The 16,211-nt window shown below is 41.6% G+C and overlaps 1 long non-coding RNA gene across 1 annotated transcript; it reads right to left on the bottom strand.

The window, feature by feature from the left end:
- Positions 1 to 2,823: 2,823 nt before the first annotated feature.
- LOC104909819 lies at positions 2,824 to 15,997 on the bottom strand. The gene is made up of 2 exons (XR_792618.2): positions 15,757 to 15,997; positions 2,824 to 4,626 (listed from the first exon to the last, which is right to left on the bottom strand). It is a non-coding gene; the product is annotated as an uncharacterized LOC104909819 (long non-coding RNA).
- Between the last annotated feature and the right edge of the window lie 214 nt (positions 15,998 to 16,211).

The following is a 16,211-nucleotide window of genomic DNA, read 5'->3' as shown; positions in this document are numbered from 1 at the left end:
CAGAGGAATTCCTCACTTAAATGCAGAAGGTTCGAGTTGGAGGTTCCTGTACCAAGTGGTGGCTGTCAGAGCCACATCTCAGAGGCTTGGCCATGGCTCCTTGTCATCAGAGGAATGCACAGCCTTTGCATCTTACTCTCAAGTCTGTTTTTTACAATCTCCTATACAGTGTCTCAAGGAAGGAAGCAATTAGCACAACCAGTACTTATCCGGGCTCATGCATGCTCTACTGTGGTAGAAACCATCTCTGCATTCTCCAAGAGCTCTAACAACCAACTAAAATGAAGGCAGTGCATTTGAAAAAGGAACACTGAGAAACTAGACTGGAAGAAAAAACACCGCAGCCTCCTTTAGCAGCTTTTAGTCTGCGTTGTTTGTATCACAGGACAGAGATGACAAACCTTCTGGGAGTTTGTTGCCAAATAAATTTAAAAGACTTTGCAACCTCGTGTTGATTCAAATCTCTCCAGTGCCAAATTTGGGAGTGAATCATCATGCCACAGGGTTTTGCTACTGAACTGATACTTCTGCTCCATTGACTGCAGCGAGACAAAGACGAGGCCCTGAGGTCAGCTTTAACCTAATCCTGATCTCTCCTCAAGGAGAGCTCCGAAGGAAATTGGAGGTATGCTTACACAATCATGCTTTCCATCCTATTTTAAAATAATCTTTACTATGCATAAACCAACTGCAGAAACAACATGATCTTAGCTCCTAGAATGTGAACAATTTTAGAATTTAAGGAGTCAGTACTAGTAAGAGCTGTGTGATGGAATTTGATTAAAAGAACAATGTGATGTTTTATTCTCTACCAATATAGACAACAGCACAGAACTGGAAAAAAAAAAAAAAGAATTTAAAGATCTAGTAATTTTCTCATAATCATGTCTTCTTTTTAATTGCAGTTTGACAACTTCTGAAGGGAGGTTGTGGTGAGGTGGAGGTTGACTTTCCTCTCATTAAAGTAGCAATAGGACTAGAAGGAATGGCCTCAAATTGCACTAGGGGAGATTCAGGTTGGATGATGGTCCAAGAGAGTGGTCAGGCACTGGAATGGGCTGCCCAGGGAGGTGGTGGAGTCACTGACCCTGAAGGAGTTCGAGAAATGTTTAGATGTTGTACTGAGGGATGTGGTTTAGTGGGGAAATATTGGTGATTTGTGAATGGTTGGATTGGATCATCTTAGAGGTCTTTTCCAACCTTGGTGATTCTATGAATTCTACTAAGCACTGGATGAAAACATAGAAGAGTGATTGTTCAGCATGTGACATGAAATCTTGCCATTGGTATTTAGTTGATAGCAACTCAGGTTGCTCACTGTTGCTTATGGAAGCACTTTTTCCCTCCAGTGTATGTTAGGATGATAAGTGCTCTTTGGACCTATAAGCAAATCTAGCCATGATGTGTACAGAGAGCAGAACACAGATACACTTGAAACATAATGAAAAAGTGCTTATTTTAATTTCTCTGTATCAATACCTTTGCTCATAGAAGTATATACTGAAATCTTACTGAACTTGGAAATTGCAAAGATCTCTTCAGTTACCCATTTGATAGCTGTGCCAGTTCTGTTTGACCCAACAGCTTGTCTCTTAACCATGCTGTTTGTCCAGGCCTGTGTGGAACCCGGAAGGTTTTGCACAAATAGTGGCAAGTTAGTAAGAAGTAAGTTTATTGTCAAACATTCTCTTTTGGGCCATGACAAAGAGACAAGAAGCTGTTTTATGGAATGGGGGATAATTACTGTCATTAATAAAAGAAAAAAATATGCATTTCCAATGATGTGTGGTGTGCAAAGAGAACTTCCCAGGCTGAAATTGCCCTTATTTTCCACCCAGTAAGGCTGGATATCTGTTCACATTGCTTGATCTCCTAATTTATATCTAACTGAGCATTAGACTTTGATATAAAATCTACCCTTAAGTAAAGTTTTATTGTTTTCTTAATGTGTGACAAATAAGAACCTGTCAGTAACTCGACGAGATCTCAAACCCTAGCTTACAATAAAATAGCATCCCATCCTACTTCTTCCACTTCTGATTATTCTCACTCAGAAAAGAATAGAAAACAAATCAGAAGAGCTTTCTGAAGAGGATCTCTGAATTAGGCAAATGCTCACTATTAGCACAGGAGAACAACACATAACTTCTGCAGGGATTGCTTTTAACTCCCCTCTCTCCTTGTTGAGTTTCTTCACTACGGGCAAACTTGAAACTGTATGGTATGTTAGATGCTGATTCTTCCCTGTTACTCATGACTCGAGATTCAACATGTTAGTAAAGCAGATTTGCATTTTTATTACTATTTTAAGCATGTGTGCAGCTAAATCTTCTGTTACTGTGTATTTTTAACTTCACAGATTGCTAGGGGAGCACTTTATTGTGAAGAAAACATTGTTTTAATTGCTCAGACAAGCAACAGGACAGATTCCATGCGTTGTTCTGGTTTTTTTTTTTGTTTTTTTTTTAAGGGCTCTGCCTGCTTTGTGAACTTCTTGGACATACTATTCATTTCTTTAAACCCAAATAAAAGAAGAGTTCTAATTTCATATTATGGTTTAATTTTTTTTAATTTACAGAAAATGAAAAACTTCTTTGTTCAATAGTTCAGTGGTTGCTCTGTCCATGTTTTGTTAACATAAGGGAAGAATTTTGGCAAGAATGTGATCTCTGCTCAAAACATCATTCTAAATTTTCCATCAGATTTTCTCCTTGTACAGTGTATCCAGCATTCTTGTTATGATGGTATGAGGATTTAAACTTCTTGAAAAATGGTAATTTTACTTCAAGGTATTCTTTCAACATCCCTCTTCATTTTATTTTATTTTTTTGTGGTTCATCTACAGATTAGAAGTCCTTCAATTTATGTTCCTTGTTGTAGGACCATCGAGTACTACTTGTGTTTTGGTGACATCTTCTGGATAAGGTTGCCACTAGAAGGAGTAATTAAAATACATCACTACTAGTGTCCTTTGTGCTTGTTTCTGGTCTGTCTTAGGAAAAAAAAAAAAAAAGTGCACTTAACCTTTTCCAGTGATTAGTATCCTACTTGAAGTTTAGTAAAGAGTTTGAGACTCCAAAGTGAAAGACGAAAGTGGATTGAATTATAAATACAAACAGACACTGCTTGCACGGTGCTTCATATACAGATGGACTGAGATCTTTTGTCTTATACTTGTATAAATGCAATTAAATCTGTTATCCATCTCACTTTTTCTTCTTATGGCAGGCCTGTACTGTGCTATTGTTGAATAGACTAACCAGAGAGGGGAAAAAAAAAAAAGCTTCCCTTGGTTAGAATAAAGATGCCCATAGCCAAGCTTCCTACCTTCAGCAGCAGGTGCATGGAGGAGAGGATAAAGGGCAAGGTAAGTAAGAACCAATAATTCCCAGAACTTATTTCTTGCCATAGACAGAAATACTGTGTCCAGACTCAGAGTAAGAGGCAGTACCTTGTATTTACTAGGTCGTGACTGATTTTTTTCTTCTGTTACTTTTTCCAGGAAAGGATAGCAAATATCCCTCTTTTTCCTTCTAAAATAGCTGCAGCTTTATAGAAGAGTTCTCTTTTTCTCTTTCTCTCTCTTTCCTTTTTCTGCTATACTGAAAAGTTCTGGTAACATTAGTTATTCCTCATCTTAAATCTGCTCCATACATCCGAGAGCCATTCTATAAAACATCCAGATTAACTCTACCACCTTTGAGAACTTCTCACAGCACTCAGGGCATAGCTGCACCAATATCCCAGCTGTAAGTATGGGCTTGCATCCTGTTCAAGATAAATCCATCTATTCTTCTTACCTTTTTTTTTTGTCACTAGTACAGAGCTGACATTTTAGTGGGAAGCTACACTTCTATTTCATCATGCAGCTGCTCAGTATTATGAAGTCCTCTGCCATCCCTTACAGTTCTTCTCCAGGCCCACATTAATAATACGTCAATTATCTTGGCATCATAAAAAAAAAAAAAAACAACTTCTTTTTTTCCTGGAGATTCTGTGTGGATGTACTGGATACATCAGCTTGAGCACAGATTCATTTGAATATTCTCTGTACTGTGAATATCTCTTCAGTTCTGCCCTCTCTTTCCTGTCTTCTAGTAAACTATCTGTCTATGTGAGGCCATTTCTATGCTCCCTGGGGTACCAGAGTCTCTTAAGGCACTCTGGAGGACTTTGAGAAGCCTCTTCCAAACACAGGTAGACTATTAGACTACACAAACATGGGCAAGGAGTTCTGGGCTGTTGTTCTCTTGAAAGATTACCAATAGATGTGTAGCTTCCTTTTGCAAAATCCAGGATGAGTTTCTCCAAAGTTCTGCTCCAGGTTCTCATCGATGCTGTTCTTTACAGCGGTCAGTTAGGAATTCTTGGTCTGTGGTGGCCCAGCTTCACTGGCACCTCTTATAAAAGTTGTCGTCGTGTTTCCACTTCCCCATTCTCTCTCACAGCAAATGAGAGGATGCACACCACTGTTATTAGGTCAGCTATATTATTCCAGAATTTCTTTAGAACTTCTTAGTGAATGCAATTAGAGCCTGCCTATTTGCAGTCATTCATTTTGCCCGTTTACCATTTATTCATCTTCCATTCGCTTAGTCCATTATTCCACAGTCCTCATGCCAAAGTCTGAAAGAGTGGAAAAGGAGGAGTGGGTCTATCAAAGAGTTTCTTCAAGCTCCTTAATGGTAATTGCAGCAGTGTATCAATTCAGTGCTGAACTATTTCAATTAAGCATTAACCTCAAGCTAGTCTCCTATCCTCGTTTGTGGGAAAGCTCTCATTTTTATAGGGAGTAACACTGTGCCAACTTCAAAGAGCTTCTTGAAAACCCCTAGTCCAAACATTAAACCAATAATCTGCCAATCTCAGAATACATTTTGAAAACTCATTACCACAAATTTTGTTGAAGAAGAGCCTCTCCTTCTACTGCCATCACCCTACCATTCCCACCTGACCTTTTTTCTTTTCTTTTTTTTTTCTTCTCCAGATATCTCAGTTAGCAATACAGTCTTCTGGGGCAGTCGCGTCTCCAAAACATTTCACTACTAACAACCCCAGCACTCAGTGAGGAAGCACCAAAGCCTACAGTTGATCAGCATTCAGTAAGGATGAAATAACATTCAGAAAGAAAACAAAAGCTCTGCTCTGGAAGAAAAGTAAATAGCAACGTTAGATGTGAATCTAACAGTGCATTAACTGCTCTGCAACACATACTTCGTGGAAAAGGCAAGGTGGGTTATGGCTCAGTATCCAGCTGTTGTGATCACTGCGGGTGATACTGGGCATTTCTTATGAAAAATGGGGCATAATGTAAATCCACAGTGCCATTATTTTGGTTCACACAAAGGCACTCTAATCTTCAGTGGGAGAGAAGAATAACTCTATTGATATAAGAAGGATGATTAATTTTGATTTGGAAAAAGAGCTACTGAAGTCATGTTTAGAATTTTTCTTGTCCCAGAAAGTTAGGTTGAGTAGAAGTTTAAAAAGGCTGTAAAGGCAGGAGTTTTATCAATTCTTTTAAAGTTTTGCCACTGTTTTCACTTTCTATTAAAGCAGAACGTATCTGTGGCACGGGGTGACAACTATTAGGTCTCAATATTCTCTTCCCAGAAATGCTTAATTCACAATGCTAACAAGGTAGTTCCAGTCTGGATCGTGCTGAGCAGCCATCTAAAGAAGGCCAAAACTGTATTTCCTTCCTACCTGTGTTACTGATGTACACCAGTGAAGCACTGTAGCCACCTGACTGAAAGGGGACAGAGGTTGATGTGGGGAAGAAACATTCAAGCCAGAAGAACCTCTGAACATCACATGTCACCTTGAGAACTGATTAGCAACTGCCTGCCAACATCTGCAACCATGTTGCGAATTTGTCAGCCAGCTACAGCCACTACTCCACTGAGAAGAGGAATTACAACACTCCTGCCAGCAGCAGTCATTATGGGTATTGTACAGATTCTAGAGCTCAGTGGACATGAGGTCCAACTATCTTATCCCCACTGTAATGAAATTTGGCAACTTCTGCCGTTCTTAAGACAACAAAATTTAATACCTAGAAGGCTGCTCTGTTAAGAATCCTGTAATTTAGTAAGATTCTGGTCAACAAATGTAGATTTACTATTTCATTAGAATGGAAATTATTTCAACCACAAGCTCTCTGACAGCAGTAGCTTGTTTTCTGCAGGTCAGGAATGCTGTTTCTTTCTTACTCCCTCATTGACTGCACAAAAGTAGCTGTAAAGTTTGAAGTCAATAGCTAACCTTTTGGGCATGAATTTGTAGTGCTTTCTAACACTCCATGTCTAATTGGAGAATCAATATCCTATTATTGAATGATATATATCATTCCTATCATTTTTTCTTTGAAGATTTCTCATATTTCTCGGAGGAGTTATCATAATTTAACAGTTGTTTTACTTATTCTTCATCTGATTCCATCCTCAGTTTCAAAGCCATCTTCATGGAAACCAGGTATTGTCTGCTGCAGATTGTGCTTTTCACCTTCTTATCTAATGCCACGCAACAGCAAATAGTTTCCAATTTGGGAGGTACTCTTCATGAAATGTCCTGAATGACAGTAAGTACAAAATCTTTTTCTATCTAGGCAAGAAACATCTCAGTGGTTAACACACTACATCTGCTCTAAGCAGCATTCAGATTCAGCTGCCTTTTCTGTAACAGCTGTGGAATTCAATCTTTGTATGTTTCTTGTATGTAGTAAACACTCATATCTTCCTCCTTCTGCTTGCTTACTATCCTGGTTGTTTGGTTTGTTGGCTTCTCAGTTTGGGGGCTGTCTTGGGTAAGGCTGAGTTGTGCACTGTGGTTCAGCCCTTTAAAGATAAGGTGCAAGGAATTTGCCTTTGAGAAATTCAGGAATATTTCAGCTCCTAACTCTAAAACAAGAAAAAGAATGATAGGTATAATCATATAAATAATTCAGAGCAATCCAACATCCAAATCTACTTCGGCTTTTTTTTATAGGAACTCAAACATCTTTACTTTTTTTTTTCATTAAACAATACTCTTTGCACTCAGTAATCATTACATGCATGTGTATACATGTATTTACATTATGTATTTATATATAATACATCTGTAGATGCATTCAGTTTATATGTACACAATGTATTTTTTCAGATATTGGAGGTATGTGCCAGAATATTTTTTTTATTTGCAATGAATTCTTTGAAATTATGGTATTTAGTGATTTACATGATTCAGCTTTTGATGTTTTGATGAGTTCAAAACCAGAAATTACTGTTTCTGATTTTGTTTAACGTGGGAAATTCATTCAAAATAACTAATTTTGTGATGTTTGAACTATTGTTTCAGCTATGGTGCTTTTCTTTTTCTGAAGCTCTTACAAATATTTTAGATATGGAAGGTGTTGCTACCATTTTTTCCCTATGTACAAGTCCATTAGATGAGTAACACATTATTCTGAAAGATGTATAATTTAAACTGAGTACATCAGACAAGCCCTGATGTAAGGAGCAATTAATTACTTATGTTTTTATATGGCGATTTTATCATTCAGAAACTTGAGTGCTGGTAGATTTTGAGGTCTCTGGAGCCTGTGTGCTTTGTGTCAAATATTGTTCTCTAAGAATGGCATCACTGTGTGATTCAAAGAGAAATTCATTTGTTTAGCTAAGATGTTTCACTGAGATTTGCATTTCAATTATACTGAGGTAAGTAGATTTAATGAATTTTAGTTGACTTTTTTGACCATGGATGTTGGGTCCAGAGGGACTCAACTTAAATATAATTTAGTTTAAAGTTGCTCTCTCTACTATTTTAAAAACATGGATGCTGCCCAAGTAACGTGTATAATAATGAGCTTGTGAGTTCTTGGAGGCTAATAGGAGTGGTGGAGTTCTTCACATTGGGATGTAATGTCTCCATTGGCCACATATGGAGTGAGTGCTGTGTATTGACCCAATCTGAAGGAGTGATTCATGGAAGCCTTCCACTAAGCTTGTCCTGGGCGTGGAATTAGATGTGAACCAGCTTCAAGGCCTTGCAAACACACCTTTGTGAATTTTAAGCTGTCTTCAGAGTAGCTGTATAACAAGGAGAAAAGAGCTCCATGAGGGAGTGGCAGTGATGTTATGGACTGGCAGTAGCCCCCATTCCCTGTTCTCCTGCGCTGCTCAGGTAAGGAGGTAGAAGAGAATGAATGGCAAGGGAGAGGTGTTTTTAGTTTGCTTTTAGTTCTCACTGGTCTGTTTACAATAGACAATAAACTCTATGAATGTCCCCACACTGAGACTGTTTTGCCTGTGACAGAAACTGGTTGAGTGATTTCCCTGTCCTTGTCCCAACCCTTTCAGTCCTTTTCCCTCTCTTCCCTTCAGAAGGGAGACGAGAGAGCAGGTATTGCATTTAGCTGCTTACCAGTGTGGAACCACCATGTTGCTTGCTATTGCTTTTTCTTTTTTTCCCTTTAGCATCTTTTGGCCTGGCAAGTTAATTAAAAAAAAAAAACCTACATGAATAATGAGCTAACATTAAAACTTTTACTACTCTGCAGGAATTACTCTTTATAGTGACAGCCATCTTTAGTGTGTGAAATACTTCATGAATGCTTTTGAATGAAATAGGCTGAGTGTCTGTCAGGATATGGACACTTTTGCTGCTCTGAATTTAAATGATACGTTGGGTGAAAAAAAAGATTCAAGCCTCGTGCGTGTTTTAAAAGAGAAATTTGGGATTTGGGTCATCCTGCACAAAGGTTGAATTTCTTTCTTTTAGTGAGAAAGCAGAGCACACTGCTCACTCACTGGGAGGAACATCTTTCTGCACTTTAGCCCTCTTTATCCCATGCCTCATTCAGAGAGGTCAAACATTCAGCCAGGAATAGACAAGACCTCTGTACATACCTGTGCGTGCCACGTACTCCTGACAAGCTGTTTCTCTGTTTTTCCTTTCCTCATACTGCAACCTGGGGTTTGATGAGCTGGGTGAGGCATCCTGCATCCTTATCTTCAACCCTTATGCTCCTTAGGTGTTTGTTCTCTGCCACCATGATGAAGCTCTTGTGGTGCGATGCCTCAGTGGCAGACATCAGCAGGAGCCAGGCAGGTCAGCTTGGCCTGCTGGCCCAGAGGCAAGCTGTTGTTATGGAGATAAACTAGGGTAAACTAGGAACAGAGGCTGGTTTAAAACATTTCTTCCTTGTCTTTGTGAGAGGAACAGAACAGCCAAATTTTTTACTACATTAATAGTGTAGCTATTATGGCCATTGCTAGGGTATATGTTGTTGGAGAATAAACAGTGACCAGGAATAAATCACTAGTACAGATAAAAATTAATCCAAGACAAATGGATTACTGTACAGTCCAAGCATCTGAATGGTTTGCTGAGTGCTCAGGAAAATCGCAGAACAGAAACAGAGCTTGGGCAGGAAGCTTTGCTGCCTTCCCTTTGCCCCAGAGGTTCCTCCAAGAGATTTCCTCAGCAGGAAGAAGCGTGCTAGGGAGCACTGCCCTGGGTTCCTCATCCCACTTCTGGGTGCCTCTAGCAGCTACCCTGAGCGTTTCCACTTCGCTGTGTGGGGGCAAAGATAGGAAGCGAGGGGGAGTGTGAGGGCCTGGCTGAGCAGAAGCCTGCAACCTGCTTGAGGGAGAGAGAAATGGGCTGAAGTGTGAAATGGGATGAGTGTGACAAGACACTTTGGGAAGGCTTCTTTCCAGTCACCTGGGAGTTCTTTGTAGCCATCTCTTTTGGAAGGATGACAAAGCCAATAGAGAAAGGAAAGATGAATGGACTGCTGTGCTGGGGCAGGTTGGCAAGAGCCAGTGTATGGCTGCAGTGTGTTACCACAGCCCAGCTATGAGAGCGGTGGCATCTCCCTTGGTGTGATGGTGCCCCACACTCATGGAGCTCCTGCTCTGAAGCTCACTCTCCATCAGCTTTCACTGAGAAGTAGAGGTGATATGTTGACAGCATCATCTCCAATGGCTCGTGGTCACAGCCAGCCTGGTGTTCGGTGCTTTTTGTGCCATATCAGAGGCCTCTGTGTTCGCAAAGGCATCGCTTGTGGGAATCCTTGCATTCACACATTCAGCCCCAGTATGGGGTTTCCAAAACACCAGACTTACAATGTCAGCCATTTGGACTTACTTAAGAACCTTGATGCTTTCCTTGGAGTCAGTCAGGATTTTGGGGGATGGTAAATATATATATATTTTTCCCCCTGCTTTTCTTTATTTCCCTTACACTCCCCTGCTGTACTTCTTTGCAGGCAATGAGTCCATGAATGATGTAGCAACTTTGGAGGTTTCCTTGCAGTCTGAAAATCTCTCTGAGTCATAGTGAGGCATGTATGCATGAGCAAGTCGGGCATGTACATTTTCCTTCATTCTCATTGGAGAAATGATAGGATCTGCTTGTTAGAGAGGCTTTGATGAAGTATCCTGCCTGCACTTTCAATTAGGGAGCTGTTTTGCACGGGATTTTCTTGGCATGAATGGACAGGTTTTATTCCTCAGGTGAATTCCCTTTATTTCCATTTGAATTTAATGTGGTATTTTATTAGCTGTATTGTTAGACAGTTAAACCAATTATTTAAAAGATGATACAGTCATTTCTCCAGAATTTCTTAGCAATAACTTTCTATTTCGCCTATAAATTTACTTCTTCCTGGTCAGTATTCACATGCTGTTACCTTTTAACCAGCAATGGTACAAGCACAGTCTGTGGTGACGACCGACTCCTCTCTGGGCAGCCTAGGGACAGGTGCCAAAGGTGCTCAAATCCAAAAATTTGCATTCTGAAAGTGCTGTCTGTTGCTTGATCAGCCAGCAAGCCTTTCTGCTCCTTAAAGGTTCTCCTTTACAGAGGGGAAGCGTCACGTGAATGGAGTCTGTGCTGCTCCATCCGGAAACACTTGGATGTTTCTGTAACAGTCTGTGACAGAATCACCTTTTACCTTTGCGTGATATAGGGGGGGTAGGGCTGTGCTGTTGAATCTGGAAAAGGCCAGGCATGTCACTCATTAGCTAGCAAAATGTCAAATGGGTAGAAGAGCAATCAATGGTACAAGGAGAAGGTGCACAAGAGCAGGATGCACAGGAATTTAAGCTGGAGTTGTCTTCCAGCCCAGCTTTTCATTTGTCTGTGCAGGAACTGGTGACAGGAGCTCCACTTCTCCCATGATCAAACCAAATGAAACTAAGTTTCTCTGCATCCCTGAGCTTCTGCAGTGCCATGCAGTAAGTACAGTGAATGAACTGATGTACAGTTCTTCCGCTGCCACCATTTAAGACTGGTTCCTGACATGATGTGAGCATTGCTGAGGTTGTTGGGTTTTTTTGTTTTGTTTTTTTTTTTTTGTTTAATTAAGCAGAAACCACATTATACGTTTGTATTAATGTGCAAATAAACAATAGTAGTTACACTACATTAAATAAAAGTATTTTTAGAAGTATTTTTCTGAGAAACAGAAAATGCCACTGTTGCTGTTTCAGACTGCCTCCCATGGTGACCTCTGTTTTCCTTCATTTCGCCGTCAGTGTGAGTATGGCTGACTCAGGGCTCAGTGGTGGAAGACTACACCAGCAAGCTATTTTCCTCATTAAGTTGCTCCACATATGCTAAGCACAACTCACAGCTCTCAGAAGAAATAAAATGCTCCTTGGAGAAAGAGAAGTCTCCTTGTAAGAGCTGCTGCCTGTTGTTTCAGTATCAGCCCCACAGTGTAGGGTCTCCTGCAAGTGTAAGGAAAGGCTTTGGTCATGCCACCAAGAGCTCATGTTTCAGCATGGGAGCACTGAGAGAGCCGGCTGTGTTGAAGGGGCAAAAGTGAGGGGTAAGCACGGAGGTGACACATTGTCATAACATGGCTCTTGGACCTTTGCAGACTTTTGCTTCAGTTCTGAATAGCTGAGATTTTGCAGAGGGCTTTGCTTCAATTTTTGATGTCAACTTGTTGGAAATATGTATTAAAAGTGTGACAGGAAGAAATCAAGCCAGCATTATTACATGCGACACACATTGAAATATAACTTATTGAAATGAGTGCCATCCTCAGAGTTTGGGAAAAGACTTTTGATTGTAATTGAATGGAAGGTGTATGCAAGCAAATACTCAAGAGCACTAAGTACAGTTACAGTTGGCAGAGATGAGCTCATTTTCAAGGTTTGGGAACTGCTCACTGTCACAGGGATCAGTGAGGCGTTCCTGTTGGCGGAGGAGGCTCACATTAGGCATTTAAGCAAGCCAGAAAAATCCCAGTGCTCAGGAGCTGGCGTAAGTCAGTGTAAGGATACCTGATTATCTTTGGATGGTCATGGCAAAGAGGGCTGTAAGAAAGCGAGCATTGTCTGCACCTTCAAGAAGGGCAAGACAAAGCTAGAGGTAACTCAATACCTGTCAGCTTCACCTTGATCCTGGGGACAGTGCTGGAGCACACGGTGCTGGAAATGGTTTCAGAACATAATAAAGTCAGCGTGACTGGGAATTGTCAGCATGGATTTATGAAGGGGAAATCATGTGTAACCAACTTGATAGACTTCCCCGACAGCATGATTTGCTCAGTGGACAAGGGGAGAGCAATGAATGATCTCATCTTGACTTCAGCAAGGCTTTCACTCTATCTCCTTTAGCAGCCTCATGGACAATCTGATGAATTACAGCTCCTACTGCAATTGCCACTTTATTTGTCTGTGAGCCTGTAGCAGTGTGATTCGTTGCTTATCTGAGGGGGGGGGGAAAGAAGAAAAAAGAAAAAGCAAACCAGAAAGATCGGGCTTTCTTCCCTGAACTGGATGTTCTTACTTTATATGAACAAGGTCTTAGAATCATCCTTTTGCTTTGTAAAGTCACCACTTGTATGTTACAAACAACCTATTTTTGTTTTCTCTGCGGAAATAGCAGAGGGTTTTGTTACCAATTCTATGCTGTACAAATAAGAATAGATGGGCTTTAGAAAATCGTGCACAGAAATTGCTACACTGAGAGCTGCTAATTCACAGTCCCAGACAGCTGTGACTTCGCTCCCCAGGAAGTGGCCCCAGTCATAAAGGTACGTCCACACTGAGTGCAGCAGTGTCTGAAAGTCCTCCTTCTGACATGGGGATTTGGTGGCTTTCCCTCTGCAGCATAGAAAGCAGGGAGAACCTGCTTTGTGGTTGAATACCTGTCTCTCAGCAGCATTAGCATCAGATCCTAAGCATACCTTGAAGCTTCAGCCCAGCTTCAAACACCATCAGGTTCCATTTTCTGTTTTTTCCAGTAGATCAGATTTTTAAGCATTCTCATGGTTAGCCCAAAGGTTGGCCTAAAGGTCCCCATCCCCCAGTATGGGTCAGTTATCAGCATCTGCAGTGCTTGCTCTATTACTGTCAGAAAATCACAGAATCAAAATGGTTTGGGTTGGAAGGGATGTTTAGGATCATCTAGTTCCAACCCCCTGCTATAGACAGGGGCACCTCCCTCTAGACCAGGTTGCTCACAGCCCCATCCAGCCTAGCCTTGAATGCTTCCAGGATAATGGTACTCACAGCCTCTCTGGACAACCTGTTCCAGTATCTCACCACCCTCACAGTAAAGAATTTCTTTCTAATACCTAGTCTAAATCTACCCTCTTCCAGTTTAACGCTGTTTGTTTCCCCTTGAGCCTCATGCAATGCCATTCCAGTGGGAAATAACGTCAGCTTCCCTTTGCTCCTGGCAATAAAGAAAAGCCCTCCATTGAAATGGCTGATTTCTCTTTGGCAGAGGAAGTATTTCTGCTTCAGAGGACAGAGCTGCTGAAACATGTTTAATTCCCAAATGAGGTATCTTAAGGCCCAAATCTGTTTCTACAGGCAAAGATCAGCATTCTGAAGGTCACAGGAAAGTTCAGTGAATGACCTTTTTTTTTTTTTAAACCAAAGGATGAGTTCTGTATTTATTCTTACTTTCTCATTGTGAAGCCAAGCTGCATGGACTGAGTTTGAGGCTGCTGGAGAAGCAAAGCTGCTCTGACAGCCATTGGGGCAGATCGTGTGCTGACATTCAGAGCGCTGCACACAGAGTGAGCTCTGCGCACCCACACAGTTTGGGCTGGGTACATGCATGCAGCCCCCAGGCAGTCACAAATGCAGCTCAAAGGCTGTCACTAGGCAGCATCAGGGCATAGCCACTCAGTGGCTCGTTATGGTGGTAATTAATTTTATGACTACGAGAAGGGAGGGCTGTTAGAAACAGATTGATCATAATTGGCTTTTAATTAAAAATTTCAAGCCCTAATTCTAACTAAAAATATCCCATTAATTATCCTCACAATTTCATGGGTGCTAAGGCAAGGGAGATAGAGTAACCAATGATGTGATTGTGGCAGGCCTCTGGAACGAAGCGTGTCCAGGGCCAACTACACAATCAAGCACCACTGCTCTCTGCAGGGGAGAGATGCAGCCTTCCTCTTCCACTCCCTAAGCAACAAGTGAGGTGGGCAAAAGGAGACTGCGAGGAGCTGAGGTTTGGTGATGGCCCAGCTCCAGCTGCAACACTGAGGGATGGGCAGTCTCTGTGCCCATCACATCCTCCTCCTGCAGGCAGCCCTTCTGTCTGTGGCTTCCCACCCCAGCTCCAGAAACCCCCATGGACAGCACCGAGGTTAGAGAGGTAACAACAAATCATAAAACATCTGAGAGTGGTTGCAGTAGCCTGGAAAATAATTCAGTAAATAAGTGAAAGTGGATATGATTATAGAGAGTGCAATGAGTCCTTGCTCAAATTATTACATCAGCTTCAAAATCTCAGCCAAATTGGTTTCCATAATGTGCCTTCTCAGCACAGGCATCATAAAAAGAAAACAGCAATTAATTTGGCCTAAGAGAATCTATAGTGCAGGCTGAGGGAAAAACTGCTTTAAACTGTAGAAATGAAGTGATTAAAGTTATGATTTTCTATTGACAGTTAGAAAAAAGAAAAAAAAATACTACGATCCATTAGTGTAAGGCAGTCTCATCTCATCAGAGCAGGTGGCAGTGGGAGGAGGCTGGGCCTGGGCCCTGTGTGCTGTGCTTTCTTTACCTTCACTTCTTTACTTTCCAAAATACTTCAAACTACTTTTCTGCCCTGCCTCAGTGCGACAGACTGGGGGACAGTGAGGAGCTGAATCTGACTTCATAGCTGCTTCCTTATAACCAACCTCTGCAGAACGAGGCTTACACTCCTTGAGACCAAAGCAATTTGCTGCCATGCTTATGTCCCAGCCAGACAAATCCCTTAAAAGAAAGCTGGGCTCTGCCAGAAGGGACTTTGTGTGGTGGAGTGCTGGCTCCGCAGCTAGACAGCTTCCCCTCATCACACCACAGACAGCTGCAGGCTGCACCCAGGGTCACCATGAAGCTCAGCATGAGTGTGGACAGGAAAGGTTTGGGGACATCTGGTGGTCAGCAGCTGCTTGTGGTCTCAGCTGTTAATGTAAGAGAGACAAGCGTCTATGACACCAAGTTAGAATCACAGAATCACCAAGGTTGGAAAAGACCTCCAAGATCATTCAGACCATCTATCTACCACCCCACTAAACCACGTCCCTCAGTACAACATCTAAATGCTTCTCGAACATCTCCAGAGACAGTGACTCCAACACCTCCCTGGGCAGCCCATTCCAGCACCTGACCACTCTCTTAGAGAAGTATTTCCTAACATCCAACTTGAATGCCCCTGGTGCAACTGGAGGCCATTCCCTCTAGTACTGTCACTAAGTTCTACTCAGTTCTCCATTCAGGGGAAACTCCAATCAGAAAATCCTCTTACCTCAGTTTCAGCATTACAGTTCACTCCAGTCCAGAATTTGACAACAGTTCCTCTTCTCCTTCCTCCAGGCAAAGCCTTTCACAGGTACATAGAACAGTGAATCAGTTTTCTGGTCTATTAATACACATGGGCTGCATTCTTCAGGGTAGCTGCCAAGCTGTCCATGAAAGAGCCCAGCAGCATTAGCTGAACCTATCGGGTTCCCCACAAGCCATGCAACACCACAGCTTGAAGTGAGGCTTCAGCTCCATGCAGATAAAAGCAGCAGCAGCCCGCAGAGGGGGAGTAACTCACAGAAAGGAAAATAAATATGCATGAGCTATGGAATATTAACGTATATTCATGTAATTAATATCATAGTTCTTCATTATATGCTTTCCTTCACTGCTTGGAATTTCTCCAAGTACACCGAACACCATTCATTTATAAAACAAATGACCCACCATCATTAGCAA

This window comes from Meleagris gallopavo, chromosome 2, assembly GCF_000146605.3.
Source record: "Meleagris gallopavo isolate NT-WF06-2002-E0010 breed Aviagen turkey brand Nicholas breeding stock chromosome 2, Turkey_5.1, whole genome shotgun sequence".
In the NCBI taxonomy this organism is placed as follows: Eukaryota; Metazoa; Chordata; class Aves; order Galliformes; family Phasianidae; genus Meleagris; species Meleagris gallopavo.
This window is presented reverse-complemented; position numbering and strand designations above follow the sequence as displayed.